We start from the raw sequence: 22,447 nt of genomic DNA, 5'->3' as shown, positions 1-22,447 counted from the left end.
GCATGGGAGCGGAACTAGGGAGGGAAATTCAAAAAAAAAAAAAAAACGTTGCACAAAACACATAACACATTTTATATTATATATATGCATATATATATATGCATATATATATATATATATATATATATATATATATATATATGCATATATATATATATATATATATATATATATATATATGCATATATATATATATATATATATATATGCATATATATATATATATATATATATATATATATGCAAATATACATATATATATATATATATATATATATATATATATATATATATATATATATATATATACCTATATACACACACACACATATATATATATATATATGCAAATATACCTATATACACACACACATAATATTATATTATTGATTCGATTATAATTCATGCGTTATATATATATATATACGCACACACATATATATATATATATATATCTATATACACACACATATATATATATATATATATATATATATATATATATATATATATATATATATAAAATTATATTATTGATTCGATTATAATTCATGCGTTTTATATATATATATATATATATATACACACACATATATATATAATATATAACGCATGAATTATAATCTAATCAATAATAGAATTTTATTATATATATTATATATTAAATAATAAAATAATATTATTGATTCGATTATAATTCACTTGTTTGTGTTTCAAATTTATCACATCTGGGATGTCTACTAGAGACTTGTTTTGGTCAGGTTTAAGTCAGTAATTACTAAGAATTGTAGGCCTATAATACATAACGCCAAATTTCCATGAAAAAAATTGTACCGCTTTTGGAACAGAATTCCTGACAGAATCATACCGTCAGGGAGGTTAAGATAAAAAGCCTTCTGTGTGCATCAGCCTCCCTCGGCTCCCCTAATACTTACCTGAGGTCCCTCTCTCTCCAGCGATGTCCACGAGTCCCTCGGCCTTCTGGGACTACCCCTCCTGATTGGCTGAGACACAGCCGCGGCGCCATTGGCTCCCACGGCTGTCAATCAAAGTCAGTTAGCCAATCAGGAGAGAGAGGGGGCGGGCCGAATGGCAGCTCAGAGTCTGAATGGACACAAGGAGCTGTGGCTCGGCTCGGGTGCCCTCATAGTAAGCTGCTTGCTGTGGGGGCACTTGATAGGAGGGAGGGGCCAGGAGCAGCAATGAGGGACCCGAGAAGAGGAGGATCTGGGCTGCTCTGTGCAAAACCAACTGCACAGAGGAGGGAAGTATAACTATTTGTTATTTAAAAAAAAGACTTTGCAATCATTTAGTAATAATATATTGGTAACTTTGCACGATGTTCTGCAGCACATTCAGTTTTACAAATATTGAAACGCATAAGTAAAATCATCTACAGGATTGTGTAATATTTGTCAATCTGTTTATTTTTGCCATCTGTCAGAAATGTAAATTTATGAAAAAAAAAAATTAAAAAGAAGTATAACTTTTTCTTACAGCACTCAATTTTCAGAAGCGCAGCTAGAAAGGAGATGGCTGCATCAGCAAGAGGAATGCAGAAGGAGGAGATATTCAACTCTCTCTGCACCCCCCCCCCCCCCTCCACAAAGTCTTATACTCTCCTGCCTTCACTCTTGCTAGATCCCCACTGGGATCCACCATAGCAAACTCTCCTGGTCTACACTCCTGTGCAAATGTGGAACAATCCTATTAATTCCTATAGCGGATTATTATTATTATACAGGATTTATATAGCGCCAACAGTTTGCGTAGCGCTTTACAAAACGAAGGCAGACATTACAGTAATGGCCCGTACACACGATCCGAAAATCGGACGAAAATTAACACTTGTGAAAGGATCGGACGATAATCTGATCGTTAGTACACAGCTTACGAGAGGCGATCACGACAGTTCACCCGATATTATCCGGTCGTGCAAGCATAAAAATTTTGATCGTATTATAACACATCGTACGATAATCGTATTATCAGTATGTTGTTCATCCGAAAAAAATGGTGAGCAGTAGACAGCACATGAGCAGTAGACATCATTTTCCCCTCACACGCTACAGCGTGGTTACGCATACCGGAAGCTAAGAATTATCGTCCGAGAAAATTCGTATCATGAGTAACCTCTCCCTTTAAGCGAATATTATTGAGAATACGATATTAGAATACGAAAAATAACGGATGGAACGTCGCCAGATTTTCGGATCGTGTGTACTGGGCATTACATTACAATTTGGTAAAAAAGGAATCAGAGGGCCCTGCTCGTTAGAGCTTACAATCTAAAAGGGAGGGTCAGTTGATAAAAAAGGTAATAGCTGTGGGGGATGAGCTGATGGAGAAAGTGAAACAGTGTATTAGTTAGAAGGCCGGATAGGCTTCTTTAAAGAGAAGGGTTTTCAGGGCTTGACTAAAGATGGATAGATTAGGGGACAGTTGGACAGATTGGGGTAGAGAGTTCCAAAGAATGGGAGAAGCTCTGAAGAAATCCTGGAGGCGAGCATGGGAAGAGGTGACAAGGGAGCTAGAGAATAGGAGGTCTTGGGAGGACCGAAGAGAGCGGCTTGGTTGATCCTTCTATTAGGCCTCTGCATCCTTCCTTAAACTGGTTATAAAGGCTCAACCTTCATGTATAGAATACCTTCTGTGTGCAGCAGCCCTCAGCCCCCTCAATACTTACCTGAGCCCCTTCTCGATCTAGTGATGTGCCCAAGAGCCTCGGCTCTCCTGGGTCTCTCCCTCCTCATTGGATAGCACTAATAGCCAAAATAATATGCTTGTTTGTTTTTTTTTTTAAACTGCCTTTAATATCCCATCACATCATATTTAAATCCAAAAACAAAAATGTATTATATTGCAGCTTACCAATACTTATGTTACATAGCTGATAGGTTGAATAAAGACATCAGTCCATACCAGGGGCGTAACTATAGGGGTTGCGGCTCCCCTGTACACCTGGATAGGAGGGGCAGCGGGGGCAGCATGTAGAGAAATCACTGCCCTCCTTTTTCCTCCTGTAGCTGCAGGAGGAAAATGGAGGAGATTGGTTCCTCTGTATGCTGCCCCCGCCACTCCTCCTATCCAGTTCACTTGTGTTCTGCTGTCTCAGGGCCCCTTGTGCTTCCCTGGTCCCCACCCCCCCGAGTGTGCTTCCGGTTTCCTCCCTCCCCTCTCCTGCCGGCTGCTGCAGGGGATGTGTCACAATAGAGAACCAGGAAGGGGTCGGTAAATTTGCAATTTACCAGCTCCTTCCTTTTCTGAATGGACAGAGTCATAGTCAGTGACATTGTAAAAAAATAAAATAAAATGATAAAAAATAATACAATTAAAATACCAAAAAATAAAAACTACTGATACCAGTGGGTAAACTTCCAGGAAAGGTCACACTTGGCATTCCACCACCGTGGCGAGGCCCCAAGATGGCAGGAAGGGGGACCACTGCAGAACTTGTGAAAGGATCCTGCTGCGGGACCATAATAAAGGGCCCCCCAATGAGAGTAAAGGGCCCCAGGATCAGTGAGAAGATCCCCAGGCTTGAAGGGAAGGGCCCCGGCCAGGGGCCTTCATGGTTTCTTGCACCGGGGCCCTGTTATGCCTCTGGTCCGTACAGTTCAGCCTGTGTGGGTGTGTATAAGTATGTTTGGAACTATGGGGTTTCTTTACTAAATTCAACTACAGTGTGCACTCTGCAAGTGACGTTACTCCAGAGCTTAGTAAATAAGGTAAAGCTTCACCTTGCAAAGAAAACCCAATCACATACAAGGACAATATAAAAAAACAGCATTTTTGCTTGCACATGATTGGATGATGAAAGTCTACAGATCTTCTACTCATTTACTAAGCTCTGGAGCAACTGCACTTTCCAAAGTGCTCAGTGAATTAGCCTTTACTAAAGTAACCCCTATGTCTCTCCCATTTCCCATATCCCTGAATATTATGTTTGCTAAGATGCCAATCCAAGAGGTTTTTTTTTTAATTATTGACATGCCCCCATGCGTACTACTCTGCGACATTGCGGCAGACAGATCAAACACCTAACTGACACATTTGACACTTTTGAGAGGACCAGTGACATTACTAAAGTAATCAGTGCTAAAAATGATGCACTGTTACTGTACTAATGACACTGGCAGGGAAGGGGTTAACACCAGGGGTGCTCAAAGGGTTAAGGTCCTATTCACACCTGAGTATTTTTCAGCTCGTAAAACGCTCATCTCTGAAGTTCCAAAACGCCCAACAAGCAAAATCCCATTCATGTCAATGGCCCCTGTTGACATATAAGCATTTTGAAGCCTGAAGCAAAATGCCTGAAGCTCAAAAAAGTACATGAGCTTCTTTTTTGGCAGATTACAAGCGCTTTTGGTCACATGTCAATGCCTGCCACCAAACACCTGCAAAAAAACACCTGAAAAATGCCTAAAAAAAGGCTAAATACCCAAAAGACTCCTGAAAACGATACGCTACTGGCTATTACACAAAACGATGTACAGGTACGTCGTTTCACGTAATAAAGCTGACCTGCTGCCAGGCCCGGATTGGCCAATCGGGAGCACCGGGACTTCTTCCGGTGGGCCGGTCGATCCGGGAGCCGTTCCACTGGGTTGCCTTAAGATTTAAAAATGGCGCCGCCCGGCGCCAACATGTCTCCGCGCATGCGCCGCCGCCACTCGGGAAAGGCCGTACATGTTCGGCTATTCCAGAGAATGGCCGAACGTACACGAGCTTTCCCGAGCTGCGGCGCATGCGCAATGACATGTTGGTGCCAATTTTAAATCTATGTGGCCTCAGCAACAGGTGAGACTCCTCCACTGCCTGCCATTATGCAGGGCTGCAGGCATACTACAAGAGATGCAGTGCTGCGGGCCTGCCACCCCGCATTCTCCCTTACCATGCCTGCCGCCCGGCATTCTCCTGTACCATGCCTGCCGCCCGGCATTCTCCTGTACCATGCCTACCGCCCGGCATTCTCCTGTACCATGCCTGCCGCCCTGCATTCTCCTGTACCATGCCTGCCGCCCTGCATTCTCATGTACCATGCCCGCAGCACTGCATTCTCCTGTACAATGCCCGCAGCACTGCATTCTCCTGTACAATGTCCGCAGCCCTGCATTTTCCTGTACAATGCCCGCAGCCCTGCATTCTCCTGTACCATGCTCGCAGCCATTGCAAACTTATATTCTGAGGTTTTAATTACATTATTTTAACCGGTTGCCGACCGCCGCACGACTATATACTGCGGCGGTCAGCCCCGGCCAGGCAGAGTGACGTATCGGTACGTCACTCGCCTGTCACTGACTTGCGAGCCTATCGCGGGCGGGCGCGCGCCCGCCGAGGCGCGCGCCCGCCGCGGCTCGTTCACAGGCAAGTCAGTGCGTGTGACCGGCGGACTCGATGTCCGCCAGTCACACTGCGATCGCTCCTGTGAAGGGAGAAAGACAGAGCAGCTTGTGTAAACAAGCTGCCTGTCAGTTCTCCCTGTGTAAAAGTAAAGATCTGACCGTTCTACTATGTAGAACGGTTGATCTTTGCTTTTACACCAATAGGAATGTCCCTACACAGTAGAAAGCACGCCCCTAGGACACACTTAACCCCTCCCTGTCCAATAAAGTTAACCCCTTCCCTGCCAGTGTCATTTTTGCAGTAACAGTGCATATGTATAGCACTGATTACTGCAGTAATGTCACTGGTAACCCCAAAAGTGTCAAAAATGTCAGTCAAGGGTCCGATCTGTCCGCCGCAATGTCGCAGTACCGAAAAAAAAATCGCAGATCGCCGCCATTACGCGTTAAAAAAAAAAACACCAAAAATGACAAAAATCTTTCTCTTTGTTAGTAAACGCGATAACTTTTGCGCAAACCAATCAAAATACGCTTTTTGCGATTTTTTTTACCAAACATAGGTAGCATAAAACAAATTGGCCGAAAAATGTTAAAAAATTTTGATTTTTACTTTTTTTTGGGGGGAATTTCATATAAAAAAATGTGAAAAATATTGTTATTTTTGCAAAATTTACACTCTTTTTTTGTTTATAGCGCGTGATCAAAAAATCGCACAGGTGATCAAATACCACCAAAAGAAAGCTCTGTTTGTGGGAAAAAAAGGACGTCAAATTTGTTTAGGTACAGCGTCGCACGACCGCGCAATTGTCCGTTAAAGTCACGCAGTAAAAAATCGCAAAAAAACCCCTGGTCCTTTAGCAGCCAAATCCTCCGGGGCTTAAGTGGTTAATATATTTAGTCGTGAACTAAAGTGGGCCAGTCTAAGGCATGAAACTCCAGGGCTAAAAATGAGTCGCACTCCGGCCCTGCCTGCCGCCGTATATGTGCGGCGGCAGGTTGGCAAGTGGTTAATGGATACCCAACAGACAAAGCTGTAATAAAGAATTCAGTCTCACTTGACAGTCTACCATTTCTGTCTTGGCACTTTTAAAATCTCGCCTTCATACAAGGGATTGCGTAAAGTATCTTTAAATATTTTGATTAAAGGGTAACTCCACTTTCGTGGGGAAAAAAATCAGCAAACAAAGAAAAAACAATAAAGTGTATACAATTGTGACATAAATCATATTGTAATTGAAAGTTATTAAAAATTATCTTTCCTTTTCAATCTGCAGCTGTTGTAATTTTCTGAAAATGCAATGCAATATGGCCGCCTGGAGCTGTTCTGTACACAGAATGTATACTGACATAATTTTTGGTGAGATACTCCCCATAGGAACACGTCTAAAGGGACGCAGGCCCAGCAGATTTCCTCATTAGAGCCCTGCAGCTGCCACAGCGGATTGATAATTATGACAACTCCCATTTGACCCACTCAGCACAGAGGAACAAACAATGATTTCTTCAGAATAACAAAAGTTAGGAATCTGCAACAAAGTTTGTTAAAATCCTTGCAAAGTACAGAGATGACCCAGAGGGGAATGTTTTTTCTCAACAATAGTGGAGTTACGCTTTAAGCCTTTTGTGGCCATTTTAATCCAAGTTACATTGAACACATCAATATTAGGTTGAAATTAGGAAAAAAAAGTGATTTTTTTTTTTTGTCATTCCATATTCATGTCCTGGATCAACTGTGGATATAGGATTGTGTATATAGTATATGATTTTTTTTTTTAGTATATATATATATATATATATTCCCCTTTTAGTGGTTGAACTAGATGGGCTTGTGTCATTTTTCAACCAAACTATGTAACTAGTTACCTTTCTTTAAAACTATAGCATGCCAGCAGAACTTGCTTTCTGATCCCCTTCTTTTTTTTTTTTTTTTGCATTATTTGATAGCAGCTGGCTCTTCTATAGATAATTAGGTCTATCCAACACAGAAGTGGCATACAGCCTCTAAAAAGGGATTTTACATAACACATGTAAACAGATGTTATTTTCTCCAGCCAGGAATCTGAAGGATACAGCTAAGTACATTTAGTCCAACTAATAGCTTAAAGCTGCACTTCAGGCAAATAGAAAAATGCCAAATAATGCGGTTTTATTATTTTATAAAAATAATTAAATGCATTATAAATGAATTTAGGAAACTATTATATGTGAGGTATTGGTGTGTGTGGGGAAGAGAGGTCTGTCTAGTCCAAAAATAATTAGAAAACACAATTGTGAGCAGAAAACTGCATCAACACCCATCATGGACTTTAACCGCTTTACCACTGGTCACTGTGCTGCTACTGCAGCACAGTGGCTCGTTATCGTCTGGCGACGTAGGTCTACGTCACCAGACATTCTCCTCTCTCGGCGGCGCGCGCGCGCCGCCGGAGGCTCGCTCCTGCTGTTTTCAGTTACAGCGGGAGTCGGGCCAGGGGAGGAGTGGCGGCGATCGCCGCCGCTCTTCCCCGATCGTCGGGGAATCTAGTTTGGAGATCCGCCCGCCTGTGTAAATGAGCGGGCGGATCTCCTAAGTGACAGGCAGGGTCAGATTTCAGGGTTCAGCATAGCTGAACCCTGGATCTGTCCTTGTGTCACTCAGTCACCTCCCCCCCCCACATGTCAGTAAGCACCAGGCATACATTAACCCCTCCCTCTCCAATAAAATTAGCCCCTTCCCTGCCAGTGTCATTTTTACAGTAACAGTGCATATATATATATAGCACTCATTACTGTAGTAATGTCACTGGTACCCCCAAAAGTGTCAAAAATGTCAGTCAAGGGTCCAATCTGTCCGCCGCAATGTCGCAGTCCCGCAAAAAAAAACACAGATCGCCACCATTACGCGTTAAAAAAAAACACCAAAAATGACATAAATCTTTCCCTTAGTTAGTAAACGCAATAACTTTTGCGCAAACCAATCAAAATACACTTATTGTGATTTTTTTTACCAAACATGGGTAGCAGAAAACAAATTGGCCAAAAATTTAAAAAAAAATTGTTTTTTACATCTTTTTTGGGGGGAATTTCATATAAAAAATGTTAAAAATATTGTTATTTTTTCAAAATAAACGCTCTTTTTTTGTTTATAGCGCAATAAGTAAAAATCGCACAGGTGATCAAATACCACCAAAAGAAAGCTCTGTTTGTGGGAAAAAAAGGACGTAAATTTCGTTTGGGTATGGCGTTGCATGACTGCGCAATTGTCAGTTAAAATCGCACAGCGCCGAATCGCAAAAAGTGGCCCAGACATAAGACAGCAAAATGCTCTAGTGGTAAAGTGGTTAAATATGGACCAATATAGTAAAAAAAAGTATTTTTTTTGTACAATTGTAAAAATAGAAGTAGAAAAATAAACAAATATGATATCCCTTTTTAAGGAAGATACATATAAAAATATGAACTAGTACCCATTACATAAGTAGAAAGGTATGGAAGCTGTGCGGCCGCCTATAGTCATCACCGGGCTGGCCACCTTATGAATAAACACCCAACATTTTTCGGACTATTAAGCCTCGTACACACAAGTCGAAAATCGGCAGGGAATTTTCGTCCGACGACCGATCTGCCGATTTTAGGCTTGTTAGTATGATGCTTCCGACAACCGACTCTGACTTTTCGGCCGAAAAAAATCTGGTGTGCAGGCTATAAAATTTTTATCTGCCGTCAACACAACAGCCGATTTTCGTGCAGCCAGTACAGATTTCGACAGGGAAAAATCTAATGAGCAAGTCTGGGCATGCTCAGTGAAGAAAGAACACAAAGAAAGCAAACCAACACATGACATCACTTCTGAAGTAGAATTTTGTTGGCCGAGAAAATTTGTGTGCAGTCTAGGCACATTCCAACCAACAAAACACAACTCTGGACAAAAGACGGACGATCGGTCGGCCGATAATCGTTGCGTGTGTACGAGGCATTACTGTGAAGTCCTTCTTCAGAGGTGACACAGTGGGTACTGGTATATTCTAGAACACCAACGTGCTATTAGTAACAAAATAATAATGAATGAATTCTTATTATACAGTAAATATGTCATGTCATTCTATAAATGAATCTAGTGTAAGTGTCTGAAATTGTCTTGATGTAAACTTACCATAATTCTCCATTCAGTAGAACTCTTACGTAGGCCATACATGGATCAAACTTCAACCAGTTCAGCAGGGACCAGCCGAATTTCGATCTACACTATATTGTCAAAAGTATTGGGGCACCTACCTTTATACGCACATTATGTTTAATGGCATCCCCGTCATAGTTTGTAGGGTTTAATATTGAGTTGGCCCACCCATTGCAGCTATAACAGCTTCAACTCTTCTGGGAAGGCTGTCCACAAGGTTTAGGATTGTGTCTATGGAAATGTTTGACCATTCTTCCAGAAGCGCATTTGTGAGATCAGGCACTAATGTTGGACGAGAAGGCCTGGCTCGCTCGAATTCTTCCCCAAGATATTCTATCGGGTTGAGGTCAGGAGTCTGTGCATGCCAGTCAAGTTCCTCCACCCCAAATTTGCTCATCCATGTCTTTATGGACCCTGCTTTGTGCATTGGTCCAAGGTGGAAGGGGAACTATGGCGTGGGGTTGTTTTTCAGGGGTTGGGCTTGTTGGAACAAGAAGGGGCCATCCCCAAATTTTTCCCACAAAGTTGAAAGCATGAAATTGTCCAAAATGTCTTCGAATGCTGAGATCTTAAAAGTTCCCTTCTCTAGAACTAAGGGGCCAAGTCCAGCCCCTGAAAAACTACGCCACACCATAATCTGCCCTCCACCAAATGATTTGGACCAGTGCACAAAGCAAGGTCCATAAAGACATGGATGGGCGAGTTTGGGGTGGAGGAACTTGACTGGCCTGCACAGAGTCCTGACCTCAACACAATGGAACACTTTTGAGATAAATTTGAGCGCAGACTAAGAGTCAGGCCTTCTTATCCAACATTAGTGCCTGACCTCACAAATGCACTTCTGGAAGAATGGTCAAACATTCCCATAGACACACTCCTAAACCTTGTGGACAGCCTTCCCAGAAGAGTTGATGCTGTTATAGCTGCAAAGGGTGGGAGAACTCAAAATTGAACTCTACGGACTCAAAATTGGGATGCCATTAACCTCCCTGGCGCTATGATTCTTTCTGATTTTAGGTGCTGAAAGCGGTACCATTATTTTGCATGTAATTCTTAAGAATGAGCAGCCCAAACCAACTATTTACATGTGATTTTTTTTACTGTGTGTTCTTCTTTATAACATCTCGGGTATGATAAAGTTTGAAACACAAAATCATAAATTATAATATAATAAAAAACTATAAACAAGTTAAAGTATGTATGTATGTATACATATATATATGCTGTGTATATATATATATATATATATATATATATATATATACATATATATATATATATATATATATATATATATATATATATATATATATATATATACACATAAAAAGTACAGTAAAACTGCAGGAAAGGGCACTGGGGGGCAAACTAATGTGATTTTTTTTTTTTTTGCAAAGTATCAGTGTGTTTGGTGTGTTTTACATTTGAATTTGCCGCCGGTTCCACCCCCCTGCGAATGTCACGTCGCAGAAGACGGAAGCCGGGGCACACAGAGGATCTGGAGGAAGATCCGCCTCCAGACACCGCCGGGATACATCGCTGGATCCCCGTGACAAGGTAAGTAACCCCGCTTTCAGGATCCAGCGATCTTCCTAGCGGTACCCGGAGTGTGGCTCGGGGTTACCGCTTTTGGCTCTGAAATTTAACACCGAGTCACGCTCGGGAATACCGCTAGGAAGGTTAAAGTTCATGTGCGTATAAAGACAAGTGTCCCAATACTTTTGACAATATAGTGTATGTATGGGCTGGCTGGTTGTACACAGGTCTATCTATCAAGGCACCCAGTTAGATTTTTTTCTACATTTTTTTTGGGGGGGTTTTTTTGCTTCTTTCTTGGAAACTTTTCTATACCTAACAAGAAAAACAACAGTTATATAAAGAGATTCATAATTCACATTTTCTGGTCTAACCTTCTGACCTGTATTAGTTGTCAGACTGTCAAACCACATAAAAATCCTGCAGGCCCATACGAAGATACAATATATAAAATGAAAACCTATTTGGAAGAAAATGTCTTACGAAGCCAAAGCCTTTTCAGTGAAGGCATTTTAAAGTGTAAAATCAGTGTATTATTATAAATGAGTGACATGTGTAACTGATATTTTTAGAACCTTGAATCACTATTACCAAAACACTGGCATATGAAAAGAATCGTAGAAGAGTCATTCACTGATGGATTTCTTCTCAGAGATGTATGGCAGCATGTCATACTAAAGTTTATGTTGCACTGGTTTAGCACCACCCCGCAGGAGTCGCTGAAGTTAGGGTTCCCCACTTTTGCACAGCCAGTCACATAGCATTTCCTTCATTTACTCCAACACAGAAAACAGCCCTTGGCTTGTTTTTGTTGGCTTTATTAGGGGATGATAACTTGGATGGGCTAGGTAATTATGGGATGCCCAACTTGAACATTTCCAAAACACTTAACCAGAGACAACGTCCTCACTATTTACAAAAAGTCCTCTTCTTCCTCCCACCTGCAAAAACTTGGTTTGATTGAGGGGAGGGGTGTTCTTACTTAAAATCCCACCAGAGTTCCGGTAAAGTGGATCTATAATAAAAAAGTGAAAATTAGAAATGTAGAAAACTTAATGCAGTGCCCTGAACAATTTTAACTCTGTGTTGGATTCCTCCTGAAAACTAGCAATGCACTTCTTGACATGTAAATGTACCTAGACACTTCTGTGCCTATAGAACAGTGATGGCGAACCTTGGCACCCCAGATGTTTTGGAACTACATTTCCCATGATGCTTAACTACACTGCAGAGTGCATGAGCATCATGGGAAATGTAGTTCCAAAACATCTGGGGTGCCAAGGTTCGCCATCACTGCTATAGAATAATAGCTGTATATCTGCTGTCTGAAACCTAAGGCACTGCTGAGTGAGATTTAGGCCCCTTTCACATGGGCTTTCCAATCCGATTCGCCTGTCAGCTTTTCAGACAAACCGGATCGGATGCTGACTGAAAACCCTATATATGTGTGTATATATCTATATATATATCTATATATATCTATATATATATGTATATATATATATATATGTATATATATATATATATATATATATATATATATATATATATATATATATATTTATATATCTATATATATATATATTTATATATCTATATATATAAATATATATATATATAGATATATATATATATATATATATATATATATATATATATATATATATATATATAGATATATATATATAGATATATATATATAGATATATATATAGATATATACACACATATATAGGGTTTTCCGTCAGCATCCGATATAGTTTGTAGATGCTGTAACATTTGCGTAAACCAATTAATATACGCTTATTGGGGATTTTTTGTACCAAAAATATGTAGCAGAATACATATTAACCTGTATGTCATTTTGTAATGTATAAAGAAATTACATTTTTTTATTGGATATGTTTTATAGCAAAAAGTAAAAAATATATATACATATATTTTGTTTATAGCGCAAAAATGGCCTGATCATGAACAGGGGGGTAGAACCTTCCCAAGGTCACGTACTTACATTTTAGCATTATGTGCATGATTACAATAGGCTTCACATTAGAGTCATTGCTTTACACATTTTCATTCACATTTGTTTTCAGTACTAGCTCGAAAGCAAAGACATGTTCAATTTCTGCTGGCAAAAACCAGTGTGTCAAGGTCGATGGATAAACGATTAAAAGTGAATAAAAAGTAAGCTTTTAAATAAATCAAAAGTGCATAAAATAATGCAGCTCCTATTCATTTCATAAAGCCTTTCACTAATTAGCAGAGCGCCGCAGTCCTTCCTTAGAATATAAATCCTTCTATTTAATTGACTGCATTCAAGTATTTTACATCAATTTGTATCTTTGTTATTTAGCACAGTTAATCCAAACAGATTTTACATACACGTAAAAAAATGAGAAAACAGCAATGCAACAGATTTTTGCAGAATGCAATTAGGCAAACGATTCTGGCCAACTGAGTAATTGTGTGACTGTGGCTGTTGTTATAGCAGAACAGTGAATTTCCTTTGGACCGGCAGCTGGAATAAACATTTGTGTATCAGCCACTGCATGTTGTTCCTCCTAAATTTCCCAATTTATCAAACATATTCCATATGTGGCAGAACAGCTCTCCAGAATCCCCAGGCTGATATTATTTGGTAGTGGATTATCGCTCCCCATGGAACAGACTTTAGGTAGTAATAGAAACATGTTGCTTGGTCTTGGTCAAAAATGCAACAAGTTTAACAGGATTACATGTTTGAAGTTCTTATTTCAATATTGCAGGTAAAAGTCCAGCCAAAGTAAGTTTTGTAAGTTTTGAAAAGAGTAAGGAGGGGTTAGCACCCACGTCAGGTTTTTATTGCTATCCATGGCTCTGTGATAAAAATAAATTAATTGGACAAATGTGACAAGCATTGGCCCATCCTTAACCTCCCTGGCGGTATGATTCTGTCAGGAATTCTGTTCCAAAAGCGGTACAATTCTTTTCATGGAAATTTGGCGTTATGTATTATAGGCCTACAATTCTTAGTAATTACTGACTTAAACCTGACCAAAACAAGTCTCTAGTAGACATCCCAGATGTGATAAATTTGAAACACAAACAAGTGAATTATAATCGAATCAATAATATTATTTTATAATTTAATATATAATATATATAATAAAATTATATTATTGATTAGATTATAATTCATGAGCTATATATTATATATATATATATGTGTATATATATATATATGTGTATATATATATATATATATATATATATATATATATATATATAACGCATGAATTATAATCGAATCAATAATATAATTTTATATATATATATATATATATATGTGTGTGTATATAGGTATATATATATATATATATATATACATATATATATATATATATATATATATATATATATATATATATATATATATATATATATGTATATATATATATATATATATATATATATATATATGCATATATATATATATATATATATATATATATGCATATATATATATATATATATATATATATATATATATATATATATATATATATATGCATATATATATATATATATATGCATATATATAATATAAAATGTGTTATGTGCAACTTTTTTTTTTTTTTTGAATTTCCCTCTCTAGTTCCGCTCCCATGCAGCATTGCTGCTGCAGGGAACGGAACTAGGAAGTCCTCCTACCGACAGACGAGCGGCGGAGATCTCGCTGGCGGTCACAGCAATGAGAGCTCATCGCTGGATCGCCAGGATAAGGTAAGAGAAGCTCCGCTGCGCTCTCTGCACGCTCTGCCCATTGACCCCGAGCGTGACTCGGGGATACCGCTAATAGCAGAAAATTCCTACCCCGAGTCACGCTCGGGTTTACCGCTAAGGCGGTTAATAAATTCTGGCTATATTTTATCCATTTCTGGACCGAAAGGTTTTACCCCCTTAACCACTTTACCACCGGAGGATTTTGCTGTCTTACGTTCAGGCCACTTTTTGTGATTCGACACTGTGCGAATTTAACTGACAATTGCGCGGTCATGCAATGCCGTATCCAAACGAAATTTACGTCCTTTTTTTTCCACAAACAGAGCTTTCTTTTGGTGGTATTTGATCACCTGTGCGATTTTTACTTTTTGCGCTATAAACAAAAAAAGAGCAAACATTTTGAAAAAATAACAATATTTTTCACATTTTTTTATATGAAATTCCCCCCCAAAAAATGTAAAAATCAAATTTGTTTATCACTTTTGACCAATTTGTTTTCTGCTACATATTTTTGGTAAAAAAAAAATCGCAATAAGCGTATTTTGATTGGTTTGCGCAAAAGTTATTGCATGTTTACTAACTAAGGGAAAGATTTCTGTCATTTTTGGTGTTTTTTTTTTTTAACGAGTAATGGCGGCGATTTGTGATTTTTTTTGTGGGACTGCGACATTGCAGTGGACAGATCGGACCCTTGACTGACATTTTTGACACTTTTGGGGGTACCAGTGACATTACTACAGTAATCAGTGCTATAAATATGCACTGTTACTGTAAAAATGACACTGGCAGGGAAGGGGTTAATTTTATTGGAGAGGGAGGGGTTAATGTATGCCTGGTGCTTACTGACGTGTGTGGGGGGAGGTGACTGAGTGACTCAGGGACATATCGCAGGTTCAACTATGCTGAGCCCTGCAATCTGACCCTGCCTGTCACTTAGGAGATCCGCCCGCTTTGTTTACACAAGTGGGTGGATCTCCAGACTCGATTCCCCGATGATCGGGGAAGAGCAGTGGTGATCGCCGCTGCTCCTCCCCTGGCCCGACTCCCGCTGTGACTGAACACAGTGGTGAACGCCGCCCACAAGGGCAGGGGTCCAGCGACATAGGTCTACGTCGTTGGACGATAACGAGCCACATTGCCGCAGTAGCAACAATGTGAGCGGTCGTTATGTGGTTAATGACCAGGCAATGTTTTGCAATACTGTGTATCTTTAACGGACAATTGCGCGGTCATGCGACGCTGTACCCAAATAAAATTGATGTCTTTTTTTCCCCACAGATAGAGCTTTCTTTTGGTAGTATTTGATCACCTGTGTGGTTTTAATTTTTGCGCTGTAAACAAAAAAAGTGTGAAAATTCTGAAAAAAAAAAACAATACTTTTTACCTTTTTTACTTTTTGCCAGAATAAGGCAAACGCATTAAAAAACGTATGTTAAATAGGAGTCAGTACATCCCTGCCATCATTTAAAGTGCCTCTGATTAACCCCAAATAAAGTTCAGCTGTTCTAGTAGGTCTTTCCTTTTTCCAGTGAATCCACTATGTACAGTATGTAGAACCCTCTTTAGTGATGGAGAGTTTTATTGGGTATCCTCATTTGTAGCCAATGCTGTGGTTCCTAAGGGGTTTAGTAATAGTGGTAGGGCTTTTTTTTTTTTTTTTGGAGAGTGTACTGGGAGAGATCCACATAGAATTGGATATTCTGATACTTTGGAGGACTTTGCTCTTTATTACACATTGTTCTCATGAGTTTTCCTTTGGCATGGTAAAAATGCAAGCGCAGTATCGCGTCTCTTGGGATCCGGTCAGGGGGATATGTTGGTTTAAGTAGGCGATGGATTCTGTCTATAATAACATCTAGCTCAGTGAGATCATGCAGCATTTCTTTGAACAATTTAACAGCATTGCCAAGCAGAACATTCTGCTGCACAGATAAAGGAATCCCTTTAATCTTCATATTATTCCTCCTGGATCTGTCCTCCATATCTGCCATTTTGCTCTAAGCCATTCCATTTCATCTTCTTTACCTTCATGGGCATCAAGGTCAGTGATGGTGGATGCGAATTCCCCCATTTTGGATTCAATGTGATCCACTCTAGATACCACTGCTTGGATTTCACTTTTGAATTTATGCATACAAGACATCATGTCAGCCTGGAGTGAGCTTCCCAAAGATAACAGCATATCTTTTAGTACAATATCCATAAAAGGCTGATTCATGGTAGGAAATTCTTCAATAGAGTCAGGAAGTTCCCTTGTATCCTCCACAGAATCTGTGACAGGGCTAGCTGCTGGGCTGCATCTAGAGCCATCCATCCTGAATATTGCCTTGGCAGGGCTAGCAGACTGAGGTGTAGGAGGGTAGGATTGTGGGCTTTTAGGAGAGCCACTGACGTAGGCTCTTTACCATGTGACCAGGGCAGCCGCTCTGTGCCTGAACCTAGTACGTGATTTGACACTTCCGGGTCTGGGACGCACACCCGTGCCACCAGCAACCTGCTCCTGCTGTGATCACACACAGTGGGAACCCAGCGGCAGGTACCGCAGACTCATTGTCCTCCACCGCCCGCTGATTATACAATTCACAGGCAGAACGGCGAATTGTCTATGTAAAAAAGGCAGATTGCCGTTCTGCCAGTAGGGAAGGTATTGGTCATTTGTTCCTGCAGGTAGGGGTGGGCAGGAGGGGTGGCTGCCCTGGGCACTGGGGTTTCATGTGAGTTGGGGCACCACAAGGAGGTTGGGGAAAAAGGGATTTGTGTTGGAAGGGGGAGTTTGGGGGGCGGCAGGGGATACAAATTATCCTAGAAGGGGACATTTGGGGACGTGTGCTAGGAGTGGTGATTTTTGCCAGTTACCAGGATGTGTGGAAGTTGTGCAGCTGCCAGATCACTTCCATCTAACAGCCATTATTGGCTTGTCCTATTTACATATACACAGTCACAAAAAGTATATGACCCCCCCATTTTTTACATATGCATCTGTAAAAAGGATTATGGAAAATGACCACATTATGACTGGATAAAGCTGGCAATAATATGAGACCACTGTATTAAAAAAAAATAATACCAGAATTTATCAAGGACAGGCAAATGCTTGTCACATGGACCATTATAACTATGTAAAAATTGTAACAGATAGCTTTAACCAAATGAGTTAAAGCTTAGGGGAATGTTAGATGGACTATCAGATTTAAATACACTAACAAATTGAAGCTGAACTCCAATTTTCACTTTATAGGCAGATTTTTTTTCTTGTACGCACCCCTGTCAGTAGTAAATGGTTTGTCTCATTCCTGTAACTGCATTATTTGCAAGAGAGCTTGTTCTTTTGAAAAACAACAGACTTGCTGCATGGCTGGATCACCAGGTGACAATTTAAAAAAGCCTGAAAAAGAAAACCGGTACTTCTTTAATGCTAGTGGTAGACTGCATCATATACTGGCAGGGGAGAACTGGGAAGGGGGGGAAGGTTGGCAATTGCCCCCCCGGACCGCTCTGATGCCGGGTAAAAAGGCCGCACTCAGAGCTGGATTAATGTAGGGGCCAGATACTGTATACAGCTGCTGGTCGCCGCTACACAATGTTATGTTTGCAGAGCTGCAGCGGAGCAGTATGAGTATGCAGAGTACGCTCCTGCACCAAGCCTGCACCCAACAGGAGCTTTCTAGGCCCGCCTGGCGTAATGTCATGTATTTTTGTGGAACTTCCTCTCATTTGTTTCTTCCCCCCCCTCCGGTGCCACATTTGACAGGTACCCTTCCCCACTTCCGGGAATGGTCCTGTGGCGAAGTGAGGACCCCTCCTCCGCCGCCGAGCCAATCTGAATGCGCAGCACGCTTCATGCATGCGCAGTAGGGACCCGCCCCTGAAGCTGCAAGGCTTCACTGCCGGGTTACGATACCCGGCAATGGCGGCAGGCGGCACCTGACAGCTGATGGAAACATTGGCTGCGGTGCCAACATCTCTGGACTCCAGGGCAGGTAAGTGTCCTAATATTAAAAGTCAGCAGCTACAGTATGTGTACAGTATGTGTAGCTGCTGACTTTTAATTTTTTTTTTGGGGGGGGGGGGTTGGGCTGGAGACTGGAACACCGCTTCAAACCTCCTTTGTTTCTATGAACATTAAATGATGTTACCACATTGCATCATGTTTGTCTCGCTTCATAACATCAATATCCGTTATAAAACCAGGTGGGCATGGATGGTTAGCTGATTTGATGGTTCAATGGGCCACTTAACTTTACTTGTCCCCCAGGCCTAAGGCTGCTAGCCCTCCCCTGTATACCGGTATCCCATGTTTGATTTTGTCATAGTTCCATCGATACTCAAAGTTCCATTGTATAACATGGAGTGTGGTGTTGCCATTACAATCACTATTCTGGATAATGAAGACAGATTTTGAAGTTTACATGTAAAATAGTTTCATGATTATCAGACACCTGTATCACATTAGCTGGAGTTCTCATACAATATATGAAAACCAAATAATTTTTCGTGCAACATTTTAGAAGTAATGCAGATTCATTCTTGGTATGCCTCATTATCTTGGTATATGGGTATCGGGAGAATTGATGGAAAAAAGGCTTCAGACTGATTTTCTTTTTAAAGGAGAGCTGTCATATAAAACTGTCACTGTCACTTGTATGAGCGGAAAGTGAAAGGCGATATATTTTTAGAATACATTTTATTACGGTTCAAGTAGCAAATCCTGACATAATCTCTACATTTGTGACCTTCTGGTCCTGACAATGTCACGTTCCCTCTGGAAGAAGCCATCCAGTGAGCGGTGCTCTTCATTAGAATTTTTATTAAACTTGATCACTTCCTTTAGGCATGAATGTACCGGCAACAGCAGTGGATGAGCTGTCTATATTAGGGATCAGACACATTCCTTTTCACTGTAGTGTTTGGAAATGACATTTTAAAGTATGTCTGTCACACATGTGGGCTTATGTATTCATGTAGGGATGAGCTGGATATCTGGGGGACTTCCAGTCTTCTAGAGTTCTCCACCTCCACTGGGCCAGGGATGTGGGAATTAGGCCATTGTTCCCATGGGGCCTCCTCTGGCAAGGTATCCTCTGATGATAAGGATATGTGGTCTGATGTGGTTTAGGGTGGGGGATGCATGTTCAATGTCCCCTTTTTCCTGGCAAGACAGGCTGCATGCTCAGATAAGGGTCTAAAATTTTTGTGTTTTTTTGTGGAATTCCTCCTTAAAATATATACCAGACCTAATTCCTGGATAGGGGTCCAGCATAGATGCTGAAGGGCATCCCAGTTGCTCTGTTTGCAAATAAAGCAAAATGGAAGGGAAATTGAATTTACTGGTTGTAACAGAACCGCGACCCACACTGTGTTTGTGAGCTTCCTCCAGTCTCGAACATAGGTATCAGATATTCTAGCCGCCCCCTATACAAAACTAGATGGAACTTAGCTTGTAGTGAACTGGAACCTTTATTTGAACAAACTCACACTGAATATATACAGGATAGATATCCCCCTCCTGATCAGATTGCCCCAGGTCAGGTGCCTGATTACATTATCATATGCATATGAAATTGTATACAGACATATAATTACCTGACCTCTTTTTTATTTGGACTTTTCTGTATTTGGACTTTTAGACACATGCTGTATCAAATGTTTGGACATTTTTAATTTATATGTTCACTTGCCATCTGTCAGTTAGATTATCCTACATTCTCAGACATAGCGCGACTTTCTTTTACAATATAATTACCTGAATTAATTATATAAAGAATAACCAACAGAAAGAGTATTCTACTTTTCTACCAGTAACTAATAGATGACAATGATTCAATCAACCTGAGCCAGTTAACTAGCAGACTTCCGTCCTCAGGCTCATGAAGTACGATTCACATTATCATAAGTGTAAACACAGTAGATAACAGGTGAGTTAATCAGCATATTCAACGATGTGTGGAAGACAGGTGGTTGAGCTGATGATATTAGCATCTTCTATGAGTCTTACTGTGTGAAGCAGTCTTCATATGTTTCTATGTTATATTGTTGATAAATATTACTGTTCCATTTAAAGTAACCCAACCCATATTCTCATTGTCCATTAAGTACATGTCAATCATTTCCTTGGTCACCCTATGTACCTAATAGACACAGGGTGACTAAGGAAAGAGGGGCCTAGGGGGCTGAGAGTGGGATTTCCCAACCTCAAGTAAGCTGTGTTCCACAAGCCTCCAACCAAAATGACTGGTAATATTGCTTTAGTGCATTATACAAGTGCATTACTTAACAGTTAGGTTAAAGGCTTCTCCCATTTTTTGAGGGAAATGTGTATTTTTTAATGTTTTTCTTTAAGCCTTTTTAAAACTGTTCTCTGCCAAACTTTTTAAATCTATACTTGTCCCCCAGGGCAGTGCCCAGCTCCCCCAAATGCTCTTTGCTTTACATTTTCTAAGCTGTTAGCATTGGAGAATGTCTCTTTACTCATTAGTGTATTCCTGCACCAAATCCAAATCCGACCATTGTAAGGGCCCTGTTAGTGTTAAATGTGTTGGAGATACAACAGCTTTCAGCTTATTCGATTAACTGCAGTTCACAAATAGGACAGTAGATGTCGCTAATGCTAAGTGATATGCTATGCATTTTTTATGATGTGTTGTCATTTCCTGTACACTGCACTGTACTTGTTGGTTATCTCTTCCTGTTCTGTTGTTCTTATTACAATGAGGTGACACCTTTGATTTCTGTGTTATGTTCCAATAAAGAAGCCAGTTCCTGTTTACTCCTGTTTACTCCACAATGTCTGATCTGAATGGACTCCGCTGCACCCAGTGATCGCACTCTGCAACAGGTTATGGGCCCAGGATCCGGATAAAGATCGACATAAGGAAGCTTTCCAGTGACATCTCCTATAGACAAGTAAGACTGATTATATATAAAGGAGGGAAAAATGTCTGAAAACTCATAACTTAAATTCTCAGTGGCCAAGCTGAACAATGACAATTATCAGCTATGGAAGTTTAAAGTGGAAATGCTATTATCTAGAGATGACTTGTGGGAGGTTACCACTACAGAGAGGCCACAGGACAATAATCAGGACTGGGACAAGAAAAACAGACAGGCACGGGCCACCATAAGCTTACTAGTGGAGGATGATCAGCTCATACATATACGCCATGAGGACACAGCAAAAGGCATGTGGGACAGACTAAAAAGACTGCATGAAAGATCCAGTTTAAACAGCAAGCTGTTTCTACTGCGGAAACTTTACAAAATGAGACTTAGCAGAGAACAGGACATGCAGGCGCATATAAATGCAATGCTGGAAGTGATTGCACAACTCAGATCAATCGGGGAGGATATAACAGACAGCCACGCATCAGCCATGTTGTTATGCAGTTTGCCCGATACATATACTGCACTGATCAATGCACTGGAGACACGACCTGAGACAGATCTGACGCTATCATTTGTAAAAACCAGGCTCATAGATGAGAAGAAAGGAATTAGTGCATGACTCCACAGAAACCGACACCAGAACCGCTCTTAAAGCTACAGATGCAAGGTTACACAGGAAAGAGACCAGAGTGTGTTTCAGATGCCACAAACAGGGACACATAAAGAAAGACTGTACTATATGGAAAGCAGAGCAAATAAGACGGCG

Source organism: Pelophylax lessonae (genome assembly GCF_965119305.1).
Source record: "Pelophylax lessonae genome assembly, chromosome: 1".
In the NCBI taxonomy this organism is placed as follows: domain Eukaryota; kingdom Metazoa; phylum Chordata; class Amphibia; order Anura; family Ranidae; genus Pelophylax; species Pelophylax lessonae.
The sequence above is the reverse complement of the archived record's forward strand: the minus strand, read 5'-3'. Positions refer to the sequence as shown.